The 17,812-nt window shown below is 48.4% G+C and overlaps 1 protein-coding gene across 2 annotated transcripts in view; it reads right to left on the bottom strand.

The window, feature by feature from the left end:
• MIB1 (MIB E3 ubiquitin protein ligase 1) overlaps window positions 1–17,812 on the bottom strand; it is a 196,266-nt gene that overhangs the window by 165,766 nt on the left and 12,688 nt on the right. The gene's annotated exons all lie outside the window — the stretch shown is intronic.

Genomic DNA, 17,812 nt, shown 5'->3' with positions numbered 1-17,812 from the left:
TGGCCGCCATTATCGCTCCTACAGGGGACATCATTAAGCTTTCATACACCCTGAACAGCACATGGTGTAATGACACATCCCCTCACATTACCACTGTTACAGAGGTGCCATAAAGCTCTCATAGATCCATGGTCAGCATTAGGGGTAGGCAGACTTGGCATCTACCTAGTACCCTCACTCCTCCAGGGGCCCCCAGCCAGTGGTATACCTTTAATATCGGCATACCACGCAGCCGCTAATACCAGCACACCATGAGGCCACTATGGGATCCGTGGGTCAGGGGATGCCGATACAGTTGAAAGCAATGATACAGGAGAGAGCGTCATCTGAAGCTCCCTCTCCCATCATTCCCCTCTATTTCTGACGCAGTGGGTACGCGATGACGTCAATTAATCGCACACCATGCTATGCCGGGCAGTGGAGCTGCTGAGACGCTCTGCAGCAGCGGGGGAACTAGGAGGAGAGGTGAGTATTGTATTTTTTTTCGTATATTAGTGAGTACGTACCAGCCATAATACTGCAGGACAGTTGGGCTACATGATACTCTATGGGGTGGCTGCATTATACGCTATGGCAGTGTTCCCCAACTCCGGTCCTCAAGAGCCACCAACAGGTCATGTTTTCAGGTTTTCCTTAGTATTGCACAAGTGATGGAATTATTGCCTGTGCAGGTGATGCAATTATTACCTCTTCAATATTAAGGAAATCCTGAAAACATGACCTGTTGGTGGCTCTTGAGGACCAGAGTTGGGGAACACTGCTCTATGGGGTGCCTACATTATACTCTATGTAGTGGCTGCATTATACTCTGAGGGGAAGATGCATTATACTCTGAGGGGGCTCCATCATACTCTATCAATGACTATGACATGCATTATCCTTTATGGGGGCTGCATTACACTCTATCGTACTATGGGGAGTGCATTATACTATATGCACTATATGGAACCTGCATTATACTGTATGGAAGGCTATGGGAAATGCATTATACTATATGAAGAACTATGGGGTGGATTGCACTACATTAAGGACTATGGGGGGTGCATTATACAATATTGAGGACTAAAATTAGTGTACTAGACTATTTGGAGGACTGAGGAGTGTATTTGTCACAACTCTGTTGTCGGGTGTCCTGGGACCAGGGGCTCATTCCCTGTCCCTAACAATAGGGGCCCCTAGCTTGCCCTGTTCCCCAGGTTACTGCTGATGATGATGAAGATGCTGTGGCAACATACCTTGCCTTAGCTCCACCCTCAGTCTGCACCCTTACCGCACGCAGGAAGGAGGTGATTAATAGTGTACCGTAATATACCAACCAGACTAACAAGATAATACGAACAGGGGTAACGAAAAATACCAAACATACAACCCCCCCATAGAATATAATACAGCCCACCTCCCCATAGAATATAATGTAGCCCCATCAAAGAGTATGATGCAATCCTCCCTCATAAAATCTAATACAGCCCCCCATAGAATATAATGTACCCCCCATGGAATATAATACAGTCCACCTCCCCATAGAATATAATGTAGCCCCCATAGAATATAATACAGCCCCCCATAGTATGTAACACAGCCTTCCCCATAGAATATAATGCACCCCCCATAGCATATAACACAGCCTCCCCCATAGAAGATAACGTATAATGTACCCACCTTAGTATACAACACAGCCCACATAGTATACAGCACAGCCCGCATAGTATACAGCGCAGCCTCATAGTATACAGAGCAGCCTCATAGTATACAGAGCAGCCTCATAGTATACAGAGCAGCCTCATAGTATACAGAGCAGCCTCATAGTATACAGAGCAGCCTCATAGTATACAGAGCAGCCTCATAGTATACAGAGCAGCCTCATAGTATACAGAGCAGCCTCATAATATACAGAGCAGCCTCATAGTATACAGAGCAGCCTCATAGTATACAGAGCAGCCTCATAGTATACAGAGCAGCCTCATAGTATACAGAGCAGCCTCATAGTATACAGAGCAGCCTCATAGTATACAGAGCAGCCTCATAGTATACAGAGCAGCCTCATAGTATACAGAGCAGCCTCATAGTATACAGAGCAGCCTCATAGTATACAGAGCAGCCTCATAGTATACAGAGCAGCCTCATAGTATACAGAGCAGCCTCATAGTATACAGAGCAGCCTCATAGTATACAGAGCAGCCTCATAGTATACAGGGCAGCCTCATAGTATACAGGGCAGCCTCATAGTATACAGGGCAGCCTCATAGTATACAGAACTGCCCGCATAGTATACAGAACTGCCCGCATAGTATACAGAACTGCCCGCATAGTATACAGAACTGCCCGCATAGTATACAGTGCAGCCTCATAGTATACAGAGCAGCCTCATAGTATACAGAGCAGCCTCATAGTATACAGAACAGCCTCATAGTATACAGAACAGCCTCATAGTATACAGAACAGCCTCACAGTATACAGAACAGCCTCACAGTATACAGAGCAGCCTCACAGTATACAGCGCAGCCTCACGGTATACAGCGCAGCCTCACGGTATACAGCACACAGCCTCACGGTATACAGCACACAGCCTCACGGTATACAGCACACAGCCTCACGGTATACAGCACACAGCCTCACGGTATACAGCACACAGCCTCACGGTATACAGCACACAGCCTCACGGTATACAGCACACAGCCTCACGGTATACAGCACACAGCCTCACGGTATACAGCACACAGCCTCACGGTATACAGCACACAGCCTCACGGTATACAGCACACAGCCTCACGGTATACAGCACACAGCCTCACGGTATACAGCACACAGCCTCACGGTATACAGCACACAGCCTCACGGTATACAGCACACAGCCTCACGGTATACAGCACACAGCCTCACGGTATACAGCACACAGCCTCACGGTATACAGCACACAGCCTCACGGTATACAGCACACAGCCTCACGGTATACAGCACACAGCCTCACGGTATACAGCACACAGCCTCACGGTATACAGCACACAGCCTCACGGTATACAGCACACAGCCTCACGGTATACAGCACACAGCCTCACGGTATACAGCACACAGCCTCACGGTATACAGCACACAGCCTCACGGTATACAGCACACAGCCTCACGGTATACAGCACACAGCCTCACGGTATACAGCACACAGCCTCACGGTATACAGCACACAGCCTCACGGTATACAGCACACAGCCTCACGGTATACAGCACACAGCCTCACGGTATACAGCACACAGCCTCACGGTATACAGCACACAGCCTCACGGTATACAGCACACAGCCTCACGGTATACAGCACACAGCCTCACGGTATACAGCACACAGCCTCACGGTATACAGCACACAGCCTCACGGTATACAGCACACAGCCTCACGGTATACAGCACACAGCCTCACGGTATACAGCACACAGCCTCACGGTATACAGCACACAGCCTCACGGTATACAGCACACAGCCTCACGGTATACAGCACACAGCCTCACGGTATACAGCACACAGCCTCACGGTATACAGCACACAGCCTCACGGTATACAGCACACAGCCTCACGGTATACAGCACACAGCCTCACGGTATACAGCACACAGCCTCACGGTATACAGCACACAGCCTCACGGTATACAGCACACAGCCTCACGGTATACAGCACACAGCCTCACGGTATACAGCACACAGCCTCACGGTATACAGCACACAGCCTCACGGTATACAGCACACAGCCTCACGGTATACAGCACACAGCCTCACGGTATACAGCACACAGCCTCACGGTATACAGCACACAGCCTCACGGTATACAGCACACAGCCTCACGGTATACAGCACACAGCCTCACGGTATACAGCACACAGCCTCACGGTATACAGCACACAGCCTCACGGTATACAGCACACAGCCTCACGGTATACAGCACACAGCCTCACGGTATACAGCACACAGCCTCACGGTATACAGCACACAGCCTCACGGTATACAGCACACAGCCTCACGGTATACAGCACACAGCCTCACGGTATACAGCACACAGCCTCACGGTATACAGCACACAGCCTCACGGTATACAGCACACAGCCTCACGGTATACAGCACACAGCCTCACGGTATACAGCACACAGCCTCACGGTATACAGCACACAGCCTCACGGTATACAGCACACAGCCTCACGGTATACAGCACACAGCCTCACGGTATACAGCACACAGCCTCACGGTATACAGCACACAGCCTCACGGTATACAGCACACAGCCTCACGGTATACAGCACACAGCCTCACGGTATACAGCACACAGCCTCACGGTATACAGCACACAGCCTCACGGTATACAGCACACAGCCTCACGGTATACAGCACACAGCCTCACGGTATACAGCACACAGCCTCACGGTATACAGCACACAGCCTCACGGTATACAGCACACAGCCTCACGGTATACAGCACACAGCCTCACGGTATACAGCACACAGCCTCACGGTATACAGCACACAGCCTCACGGTATACAGCACACAGCCTCACGGTATACAGCACACAGCCTCACGGTATACAGCACACAGCCTCACGGTATACAGCACACAGCCTCACGGTATACAGCACACAGCCTCACGGTATACAGCACACAGCCTCACGGTATACAGCACACAGCCTCACGGTATACAGCACACAGCCTCACGGTATACAGCACACAGCCTCACGGTATACAGCACACAGCCTCACGGTATACAGCACACAGCCTCACGGTATACAGCACACAGCCTCACGGTATACAGCACACAGCCTCACGGTATACAGCACACAGCCTCACGGTATACAGCACACAGCCTCACGGTATACAGCACACAGCCTCACGGTATACAGCACACAGCCTCACGGTATACAGCACACAGCCTCACGGTATACAGCACACAGCCTCACGGTATACAGCACACAGCCTCACGGTATACAGCACACAGCCTCACGGTATACAGCACACAGCCTCACGGTATACAGCACACAGCCTCACGGTATACAGCACACAGCCTCACGGTATACAGCACACAGCCTCACGGTATACAGCACACAGCCTCACGGTATACAGCACACAGCCTCACGGTATACAGCACACAGCCTCACGGTATACAGCACACAGCCTCACGGTATACAGCACACAGCCTCACGGTATACAGCACACAGCCTCACGGTATACAGCACACAGCCTCACGGTATACAGCACACAGCCTCACGGTATACAGCACACAGCCTCACGGTATACAGCACACAGCCTCACGGTATACAGCACACAGCCTCACGGTATACAGCACACAGCCTCACGGTATACAGCACACAGCCTCACGGTATACAGCACACAGCCTCACGGTATACAGCACACAGCCTCACGGTATACAGCACACAGCCTCACGGTATACAGCACACAGCCTCACGGTATACAGCACACAGCCTCACGGTATACAGCACACAGCCTCACGGTATACAGCACACAGCCTCACGGTATACAGCACACAGCCTCACGGTATACAGCACACAGCCTCACGGTATACAGCACACAGCCTCACGGTATACAGCACACAGCCTCACGGTATACAGCACACAGCCTCACGGTATACAGCACACAGCCTCACGGTATACAGCACACAGCCTCACGGTATACAGCACACAGCCTCACGGTATACAGCACACAGCCTCACGGTATACAGCACACAGCCTCACGGTATACAGCACACAGCCTCACGGTATACAGCACACAGCCTCACGGTATACAGCACACAGCCTCACGGTATACAGCACACAGCCTCACGGTATACAGCACACAGCCTCACGGTATACAGCACACAGCCTCACGGTATACAGCACACAGCCTCACGGTATACAGCACACAGCCTCACGGTATACAGCACACAGCCTCACGGTATACAGCACACAGCCTCACGGTATACAGCACACAGCCTCACGGTATACAGCACACAGCCTCACGGTATACAGCACACAGCCTCACGGTATACAGCACACAGCCTCACGGTATACAGCACACAGCCTCACGGTATACAGCACACAGCCTCACGGTATACAGCACACAGCCTCACGGTATACAGCACACAGCCTCACGGTATACAGCACACAGCCTCACGGTATACAGCACACAGCCTCACGGTATACAGCACACAGCCTCACGGTATACAGCACACAGCCTCACGGTATACAGCACACAGCCTCACGGTATACAGCACACAGCCTCACGGTATACAGCACACAGCCTCACGGTATACAGCACACAGCCTCACGGTATACAGCACACAGCCTCACGGTATACAGCACACAGCCTCACGGTATACAGCACACAGCCTCACGGTATACAGCACACAGCCTCACGGTATACAGCACACAGCCTCACGGTATACAGCACACAGCCTCACGGTATACAGCACACAGCCTCACGGTATACAGCACACAGCCTCACGGTATACAGCACACAGCCTCACGGTATACAGCACACAGCCTCACGGTATACAGCACACAGCCTCACGGTATACAGCACACAGCCTCACGGTATACAGCACACAGCCTCACGGTATACAGCACACAGCCTCACGGTATACAGCACACAGCCTCACGGTATACAGCACACAGCCTCACGGTATACAGCACACAGCCTCACGGTATACAGCCTCACGGTATACAGCACACAGCCTCACGGTATACAGCACACAGCCTCACGGTATACAGCACACAGCCTCACGGTATACAGCACACAGCCTCACGGTATACAGCACACAGCCTCATGGTATACAGCACACAGCCTCATGGTATACAGCGCAGCTCTCCCTCCCAGAATGGCCCCACAGTCCAGTACTCACTGTTATAGAGTAAAAAAAAAAATCAACAACACAGCACACTCCTCACCTCTTCTCGTGCCCGCGCTGCTTCCAGTTCCTGCCGGCACACAGTGAGTGCGCGGCAGTTTCTGTCAGAGGCAGAGGGGAGGATGATGGGAGAGGGAGCGTAAGCTGACGCTCTCTCCTCCATCATTGCTTTGAACTGTACCGGCAGACGCCGGTATAGTTAAATGCGTCGGGGGAGTCGGCGCTGGCGGCAGGCGGGCCCCCCTGCGTCACAGGGGCCCCATAGCAGCTGCGTGATGTGCCGCTAGCTGGGGGCCCCCGGGGGAGCGAGGACCTAGGCAGCTGCCTGCCCCTAACGCTGGCCCTGCCTGCAGGGCCCCCCTGGAGCCTCCGGGCCCCTGTGCAGCTGCACAGGTTGAACAGGCGGTATGTCCGCCCATGGTGGACGTGATACTATGCAAACTTTCGTCAGTGCCTGTTACAACGTGATCCCTGGGTAGCCCTACTATGTTACAACGTGCCAAACTTCATTCAAGCACAATTCTGACTCCTTATGTCTTGTTGCCAAACAGACTATTGCACATTCATGGAATAAATAATCTGTGCCCCTAAAAGAAGTCGAATCTAGAAGGAAAAGATTTATTACAAAGAAAACAAATTCCAACATTTCAATCTCAGAACACTATATAAATATGCTTACCCACATTCACATACTGTATCTTCCAGGTTGCCCTGGCATGGCATCCATTCACGTATTTGCATCTTATTTGCTGCTCACTGTGATGCCTCTATCTTTCTTCTATACCTTATTTATTATTAACGCACCATTGGGGGCGGCACGGTGGCTCTGTGCAGCCTTGCAGTGTTGGGGTCCTGGGTTCAAATCCCACCAAGGACAATATATGCAAGGAGTTTGTACGTTCTCCCCGTGTCTGCGTGTGTTTCCTCTGGGTACTCCGGTATCCTCCCACAATCCAAAGACATATGGATAGGGAATTTAGATTGTGATCCCCAACGGGGATATGTGCAAAGTGTAAAGCGCTGCGGAATATGTTAGTGCTATATAAAAATAAAATTATTATTATTGATGCCTTGATGAAAAAGGGTAACATACACAATACATATAAAAATGACATCAAACAAACTAACAATGACAGACTGGGACAGAGGGGAGATGGCCCTACCCAAGACGACAATAGGTTGGGGTGTTGCAGCAGCTTCGGTGGTGGTGAGGTGGCAGCGCGGACATTGCAGGCTGTAGGCCTTCTTGAAGAGATGGGTTTTCATGTTCCGTCTGGAGGTTCTGAATGTTGTAGACAATTGGAAGTGTTGGGGCACAGAATTCCAGAGGATGAGGGGAGCTCGAGAGAAGTCTTGAAGGCAATTGGAGCCTTTTCTACCTCCCCATTACAATTTGTTTTAATTAACCCAACTCCTGTACAAAGACCCTCCATGAGCGCAACTTCAGCCCATTTTGGCTGTATCTTTATATATAATTGTCTAAGGGGTACTTCCGTCTTTCTGTCGGCAACTTCCGTCACGGATATTCATTCGCTGATTGGTCTCGCCAGCTGCCTGTGATGGCTGCCGCGACCAATCAGCGACGGCCACAGTCCAATTAGTCCCTCCCTACTCCCCTGCAGTCAGTGCCCCGCGCCCGCTCCATACTCCCCGCAATCACGGCTCACACAGGGTTAATGCCAGCGGTAACGGACAGCGTTATTCCGCGGGTAACTCACTCCGTTACCGCCGCTATTAACCCTGTGTGACCAAGTTTTTACTATTGAGGCTGCCTATGCAGCCTCAATAGTAAAAACATCTAATGTTAAAAATAATAATAAAAAAAATCATTATATACTCACCTTCCGCCGCCTTTCTGACGCTCCTGTGACCGGTCCATGCAAGCGGCAGGTTCCGGTGCTAAGGTTGGTGTGCGACAAGGACCTGCCATGCCATGACGTCACAGTCATGTGACCGTGACGTCATCGCAGGCAATGCGCGCCTGCGCGAGAAGGACCTGCCGTGACGTCACGGTCATGTGACCGCGACGTCATCACACCCTCGGACCGGAAGCTGCCGCCTGAACCGAACACAGGCGACAGAACTACAAGGGGCCCCTCGGAAGGTGAGTATGTGTTTATTTTTTATCCTGTGACATACGTGGCTGGGCAATATACTACGTGGCTGGGCAATATACTACGTGGCTCTGTGCTGTATACTACGTCGCTGTGCAATATACTACGTGGCTCTGTGCTGTATACTACGTCACTGGGCAATATACTACGTAACTGGGCAATATACTACGTGGCTCTGTGCTGTATACTACGTCGCTGTGCAATATACTACGTGGCTCTGTGCTGTATACTACGTCACTGGGCAATATACTACATAACTGGGCAATATACTACATGGCTCTGTGCTGTACACTATGTTCCAAATTATTATGCAAATTACATTTTTATCAGATTTTCCTAAATGGTCGGTGCAAATGACAGTCAGTCTAATAAAAGTCATCACCCGTTAGATTAAACATCGAATTTTATTGAAGAAACCTCCCAATGATAACAGTATAATCTCCAAAATGAATAAAAACTCAAAAATGCACTGTTCCAAATTATTATGCACAGTAGAATTTCTAAACATTTGATATGTTTTAAAGAACTGAAAATGCTCATTTGTGGAATTTGCAGCATTAGGAGGTCACATTCACTGAACAAAAAAGCTATTTAACACCAAAACATCCCAACAGGCCAAGATACATGTTAACATAGGACCCTTCTTTGAGGTCACCTTCACAATTCTTGCATCCATTGAACTTGTGAGTTTTTGGAGAGTTTCTGCTTGTATTTCTTTGCATGAAGTTGGAATAGCCTCCCAGAGCTGCTGTTTTGATGTGAACTGCCTCCCACCCTCATAGATCTTTTGCTTGATGATCCTCTAAAGGTTCTCTATAGGTCAGGGTTGAGGTCAGGGGAAGATGGTGGCCACACCTTGAGTTTATCTCCTTTTATGCCCATAGCAGCCAATGACTCAGAGGTATTCTTTGCAGCATGAGATGGGGCATTGTCAGCATGAAGATGATTTTGCTCCTGAAGGCACGTTTCTGCTTTTTAGACCATAGAAGAAAGTTGTCAGTCAGAAACTCTATATACTTTGCAGAGGTCATTTTCACACCTTCAGGAACCTTAAAGGGCCTTACCAGCTGTTTCCCATGATTCTGGCCCAAAACATGACTCCTCCACCTCCTCGCTGACGTTGCAGCCTTGTTGGGACATGGTGGCCATCCACCAACCATCCACTACTCCATCCATCTGGACCATCCAGGGTTGCTCAACACTTATCAGTAAACAAGACTGTTTGGAAATTAGTCTTCATGTATGTGTGGGCCCAATACAACCATTTCTGCTTGTGAACACTGTTTAAGGGTGGCCGAATAGTAGGTTTATGCACCACAGCAAGCCTTTGAAGGAGCCTACACCTTGAGGTTCGAGGGACTCCAGAGGCACCAGCAGCTTCAAATATCTGTTTGCTGCTTTGTAATGGCTTTTTAGCAGCTGCTCTCTTAATCCGATGAACTTGCCAGGCAGAAATCTTCCTCATTATGCCTTTATCAGCACAAACACATTTGTGCTCAGATACAAACACAAATCTCTTAACAGTACGATGATCACGCTTATGTTTTTGGAAAATTTCTAATGTTTTCATCCCTTCACCAAGGCATTGCACTATTTGATGCTTTTCAGCAGCAGAGAGATTTTTTTTCTTTCCCATGTTACTTGAAAACTGTGACCTGCTTAATAATGTGGAACATCATTTTTAAGTAGTTTTCCTTTAATTAGAATCACCTGGAAAAATGATAATTACTTACGGGTAATTTGATTTTCCAGATCCATGACAGCACCGGTACATGAGAGATGGTCCCGCCCCCAAGAACAGGAAACCTGCATAGGAGATAAAAGATGGGGGCGGCACCTCTCTCCTCAGTTTGTTTACAGAGAATGTAAGGTAACCGCTATGTTAGTTTTAGGCATATAAAAATTTATATTTAACTCTAAGACTATTTATCTATTGTTATGTTAAGTGGTTATTACCCCATCTTTCATTTGTGTCTTTTTTTTTTTTTTTTTTTTGAGATTTTTTTTTTTTTTTTTTTTTTTTTTTTTATGATTTTTTTTTTTTTTTTTTTGTGAATCACACACCATCACCAAGATAGGGCGGGAACTAGAGCGGTGCTGTCATGGATCTGGAAAATCAAATTACCCGTAAGTAATTATCATTTTTTCCCTTCCCCATGACAGCACCGGTACATGAGAGGAAGAAATAGAAGGAACCTCTAGGGTGGGACAACAGCAGATAGTACTTTCCTACCAAAGGCAAGATCTGATAGCCCCAGATTCAACCTATAATGGCGGAAGAAAGTAGAGGGTGAAGACCATACTGCTGCATTACAGATTTGCTCTATCGATGCATTTGCCCTCTCTGCCCAAGATGTGGAAATAGCCCTGGTAGAGTGGGCCGTAACACCAGGTGGAGGGACCTGTCCCGAAGAGGAATAGGAAAGTGATATAGCCATACGGAGCCAACGTGCAATAGTCGATTTTGTGGCCTTTTTTCCCCTGTTTGCCCCCTGAAAGGAGACAAAAAGGGCTGAAGACTGTCGCCATGGTTTTGTCACTTCTATATATTGAAGAAGGCAACGTCTGACGTCCAAGCAATGGAAGGTTTCTTCTCCCTGGGATTTTGGATTGGCACAGAATGAAGGTAAGATTATCTCCTGGTCCCTGTGAAATTTCGAGTTGACCTTAGGTAAAAAGGCCGGATCAGATTTTATAATTACCCTATCCTCCAGAATTTCCGTATACGGAGGGTCAATAGATATAGCCTGAAGCTCACTAATGCGTCTGGCTGAGGTAAGGGCAATCAGGAGAACTGTTTTTAGAGTTAGCGCTTTTTCCGATATGGAGGAAAGAGGCTCAAAGGGAGAGGAGGTCAAGGCGTTTAAAACTAAATTTAAATCCCAGGGAGCGACCTTTGGACGAGGTTTGAATGGCCTGGCTGTAAAGGAGGCCCGAATGAACCTACACACCCAGGGGTGATCAGCCAATTTTTGGTCAAACAAGGCGCCAAGCGCCGAGACTTGCACTTTTAGAGTGCTGGTAGATAATCCCCTCTCCAGACCCTTTTGGAGAAACTCTAGGATTTCAGATATAGGGACCTTCTGAACGGTATCAGTTATCCCTCGGCCTGAGAATTCTAAAAATTTTCCCCATACCTTTTGGTATTTATCAGTTGTGACTTTTTTTCTACTGGACAGTAGAGTAGTAATTAACGGATCCGAGAATCCCTTTGCTAGCAGAAGTCCCCTCTCAAGTTCCAAGCAGTGAGGTGTAGGCTGTGAACCTGAGGATGTGTCACCGGACCCTGGTGCAGAAGGTCTGGGACCTCTGGAAGTATCCACGGGTCCGAGATGGACATACGTCTGAGCCAAGTGAACCAAGCTCTCTTTGGCCAGAAGGGTGCGATTAAGATTATGCGTGATTTCTCTTCTCGGATCTTCTTCAGGACTGTAGGGATCAATGGGATCGGGGGAAACGCATAGGCTAGTTGGAATTTCCATTGGTGTAGTAACGCATCTACACCTTCCGGGTTCTCTTTGGGGTTTAGAGAGTAGAACCTTTTTACTTTCCGATTTTGCCTTGTGGAAAAAAGATCCACTTGAGGAAGCCCCCAGACTGCACAGATTTCTCCAAATATTCTTTGATTTAGCGACCACTCGCCCTGATGCAGGACGTGACGACTCAGAAAATCTGCGACAAAGTTTTCCGACCCCTTTAAGTGTGTACTTGTGAGGGATAAAAGGTGGTTTTCGGCCCAAAGAAATAGTCTTCCTGCTTCTTCCATTAGGGAACTTGATCTGGTTCCTCCCTGTCGATTTATATACGACACCGTTGTGCTGTTGTCGGACAATACTACTAAATGTTTTCCTTTGAGATCTTCTTCTGATTGAAGAATTGCTTGCCTTACTGCTGTCAATTCCCTCAGGTTTGAGGAGGCTGATTGCATCTGTGGATTCCATAGACCCTGTAGGATCCGATCTGACAGGTGTGCTCCCCAACCTAATGGGCTCGCATCTGTGGTCAGTATCACCGGATTCTGGATTGACCATGGGACCCCTTTTTTTAGATTCCCGGAATCTAGCCACCAGCTTAGAGAGTCCCGGACATGTTGTGACAATACGATTTTTCGGTTTAGATTGTAGGGTATTCTTGTTTGTTCTGACAGGATCTCCCACTGTAGGTCCCTTGAATGAAGTTGTGCCCATTGGACCGCCGGAATTGTTGCAGTAAGCATGCCTAGGAGGGACATGGCTTCCCTCACCGAGACGTATTGGGCTACCTGTATTTGTGTTATTCTTTGTTTTATGACCTCGATTTTCCTGTCTGGAAGGATACAGATCTGTTTGATTGAATTTAATTGGATCCCCAGGAACTCCTGTATCTGGGCCGGAATCAATCTTGATTTTTTTAAGTTTATTATCCACCCTAGTTTGGTTAGTAGCTCTCGTACTGTTATAACTGCTTTTATGCAATCTTCTTGATTGTCTGCTATCAGGAGGAAATCGTCTAAATAGGGCACTAGCAGAATGTTTTCTCTCCTTACGAAGGATGCTACTTCCGAAATTATTTTTGTAAAAATACGAGGAGCTACCGATACCCCAAAGGGGAGACATTGGTATTGTAGATGGGTGTAGACCTGTCCCAGCTGCACAACCAACCTCAGGAATTGTTGATGCTCTCTGCTGATTGGCACATGATAATAGGCATCGGTAAGGTCTATCACTGCCATATAACATCCTGGATACAGCAGTTTTACCGCCGTTCTCAGAGTTTCCATTTTGAATTTTTCTACTCGGATGAATTTGTTTAATTCTTTTAGATTGAAAATAGTTCTTAAAGATCCATCCGGTATTGGAGTGAGGAAAAGGGTGCTGTAAAATCCCCTTCCAATTTCCTGTGAAGGTACTCTTACCAGGACTTTTTTGTCTAAAAGAAGACGAACTTCTTTTTCGAGAACCAACTGGCTCTTTTTGGCCACACGAGTAACTTTTATTCGGTGGGGAGGAAGGGAGATGAAATTTAACCGCAGACCGTCTGATAATAAGTTGATTATCCATTGGGACGGCTGTAAGGTTACCCACTGATGGACAAAAAACCGTAACCTTCCTCCCACCTGGAATATGGCGTCATTGTTTAGGATCTGGTTTTGGGGGTTTATTGAAAAGAAACCCTCTTTCTCTTTTCTCACTCCAGGGTTTCCCCCGTGTGGTTTTATCCGTTGGGCGGCCTCGGCCCCTACCTGATCCTCGAAAGGACCGACGATTGTCGTACCAACGTCGTCTAAAGAAGGGAGGTGGAGGGAAGTGTTTTTTCTTGTCCGCCGCTTTTTCTAAAATCTCATCTAAAGCGCTGCCGAATAAATATTGGCCCTCACAGGGGACTGCACAGAGCTTTACTTTGGATTGGAAATCAGCATTCCAGTTCTTTAACCATAGCGCCCTTCTTCCTGAATTTGAAAGGGCACTAGCCCGGGCAGCAAACCGCACAGAATCAATGGCCGCGTCCGCCAGGAATCCCGCTGCATTTTGAAGTGGAGGGATGACATCTAGAAGTCTGTCTCTTGGACATTTGTTTTTTATTTGGTCGCTAAGTTCCTCCAGCCATTTAACCATGGCACGGGCAGTACAAGTAGCCGCTACCCCAGGTTTAAACGCCCAAGTTGAGGCCTCCCAGGTTGATTTTAGAAAGGCATCTGCCTTTTTATCTAGGGGGTCTTTTAGGGCCCCCATGTCCTCGAAGGGAAGTGCTATGCCCCTGGAGCTACTTGCGATCGCCGCGTCCAACCTAGGCGCCTTTTCCCATTTCTCGCAAACTTCCTCACTAAAGGGATATTTACGTTTTAAGGCCTGGGGAACTGAAATCTTTTTATTCGGTTTTTTCCATTCTTTTTTGATGAGATTTAGAATGTTATCATGAAACGGGAAAACTTTTCGTTTCTTATCCTCCAAATTACTGAACATAGAGTCCTGAACCGTTTGCTTCTCTTTTGGCGTCTCAACCCCCAGGGTGGACCTGACCAGTTTTAGCAACTTCCCCACATCTTCTGATAACACATAAGGCCGGCCACACTCTTCATCTGAAGAGTCCAGGTCCGAACCCTCGTCGGGCGGAAGCTCACCCAGTTCACCCTCGGATTCTACATCAGATGCCTGGGCAGACATAGAGGGCGGGTTTACGGAGCTCTGCAACCCATGTTGTTTTAACTGCTCCTTTACTGTGCTCTGTACTTCGCTTCTAACAATATCTTTTATATTCTGAAGCAAAGATGATGACTCTTCAGACACAGTTTTTTCTATGCATGAGCGGCACATACGCTTTTCATACGTTTTGGGGAGGCTTCTATCACAGAGTGCACATACTTTATGCTTTTGTTTAGAGGTGACTTTTCTTCCCTGCATATACACAAAAACACAGTGTCACTGATATGTTTTTTGCCTTACAAAGGCACTCACCCACCGGACCCTTAGTACCACGACAGGCTGTGGGATTTCAGCTGGGATCGTCGATTCCTTCGGATCTGCCATCCTGCAGGAGACTGTTCCCAGCGCCAGCTTGCCGCCTTGCCGTTTTAAATATGGCGGCCCCGGAAGCGGTGTGTGCGTCTCTGAACTTTCTCCCCCCCGGGGAGTGTCAGCACACCGCTTCCTCAGCGTGTAGCGTCACTTCCGGTTCAATCCCGGAAGTTCCCCCATTCAGTCGGCGCCAGCGTCGTGATGGGTACGCTCACTTTTTCTCCCTCGGCCCAGCCTCCGGCCAGGAGCGGACGCCGGGGAGTCCCCAGTGGGAAAGACGCATCTGCAGCTTTTTCCAGGTATGGAGGCGACGCGCACACGCCGCCACCGCTGCTCCCACCGTGGACCTCGGTCAGAGACCGGCAAAGCAAGGGAGACCTCTCCCCATGCAGCACCGCAGGTTCCCCGCAAGAACAGGAAACCAAACTGAGGAGAGAGGTGCCGCCCCCATCTTTTATCTCCTATGCAGGTTTCCTGTTCTTGGGGGCGGGACCATCTCTCATGTACCGGTGCTGTCATGGGGAAGGGAAAAACCAATTATCACATGTGTTCAAGATTGATTTCAGTGATCCATTGAGCCCTGAGTCACAATACCATCCACGAGTTTATTTGAAAAACAAAACAATTAAATCTTTATGACACTTAAATCCAATTTGCATAATAATTTGGAACACAGTGTATACTACGTCACTGGGCAATATACTACGTCACTGGGCAATATACTACGTAACTGGGCAATATACTACGTGGCTCTGTGCTGTATACTACGTCGCTGTGCAATATACTACGTGGCTCTGTGCTGCATACTACGTAACTGGGCAATATACTACGTCACTGGGCAATATACTACGTGGCTCTGTGCTGTATACTACGTCACTGGGCAATATACTACGTGGCTCTGTGCTGTATACTACGTAACTGGGCAATATACTACGTCGCTGGGCAATATACTACGTCGCTGGGCAATATACTACGTCGCTGGGCAATATACTACGTCGCTGGGCAATATACTACGTCGCTGGGCAATATACTACGTCGCTGGGCAATATACTACGTCGCTGGGCAATATACTACGTCGCTGGGCAATATACTACGTCGCTGGGCAATATACTACGTCGCTGGGCAATATACTACGTCACTGGGCAATATACTACGTCACTGGGCAATATACTACGTCACTGGGCAATATACTACGTCACTGGGCAATATACTACGTCACTGGGCAATATACTACGTCACTGGGCAATATACTACGTCACTGGGCAATATACTACGTCACTGGGCAATATACTACGTCACTGGGCAATATACTACGTCACTGGGCAATATACTACGTCACTGGGCAATATACTACGTCACTGGGCAATATACTACGTCACTGGGCAATATACTACGTCACTGGGCAATATACTACGTCACTGGGCAATATACTACGTCACTGGGCAATATACTACGTCACTGGGCAATATACTACGTCACTGGGCAATATACTACGTGGACATGCGTATTCTAGAATACCCGATGCATTAGAATCGGGCCACCATCTAGTAATGTATAAAGTTATACTCGTCATTCCATTTTCTGTTTCTACCGTTGCTCACGTTACATCAGATAATCTATATTGCTGTCTCATCTGCTGCTATAGACTCTAATGGTATAAAGTCCCTCTGCTTGCTGTCTCCTGCAACATATTCAAATGGTGCAACTTCCTACCTCTGATTGCTGTCTCATCTGCTGCTATAGACTCTAATGGTATACACTTCATCTGCTTTCTGTCTGCTGTCTGTCATCTGCCACTCTACCATCTAGCAACATATCTTAATGTGCCTGCTTAATGATTGGTATACTTCATTTGTTGCATTGTACGATTTACTCACTGTTTGATGTACAGTATATCCATTAGGGTACCGTCTCACATAACGATTTACCAACAATCACGACCAGCGATACGACCTGGCCGTGATCGTTGGTAAGTGGTTGTGTGGTCGCTGGGGAGCTGTCACACAGACCGCTCTCCAGCGACCAACGATGCCGAGGTTCGCTGGTAACCACGGTAAACATCGGGTTACTAAGCGCAGGGCCGCGCTTAGTAACCCGATGTTTACCGTGGTTACCAGCGTAAAAGTAAAAAAAAAAAAAAACCGTACATACTCACCATCTGATGTCCGTCAGGTCCCTAGCCGTCTGCTTCCCGCTCTGACTGAGTGCCGCCGTACAGTGAGAGCAGAGCGCAGCGGTGACGTCACCGCTGTGCTGTGCTCTCACTTTCCGGCCGGCAGACAGTCAGAGCGGGAAGCAGACGGCTAGGGACCTGACAGACATCAGATGGTGAGTA

Source organism: Ranitomeya variabilis, chromosome 6 (genome assembly GCF_051348905.1).
Source record: "Ranitomeya variabilis isolate aRanVar5 chromosome 6, aRanVar5.hap1, whole genome shotgun sequence".
Lineage (NCBI taxonomy): Eukaryota > Metazoa > Chordata > Amphibia > Anura > Dendrobatidae > Ranitomeya > Ranitomeya variabilis.
This window is presented reverse-complemented; position numbering and strand designations above follow the sequence as displayed.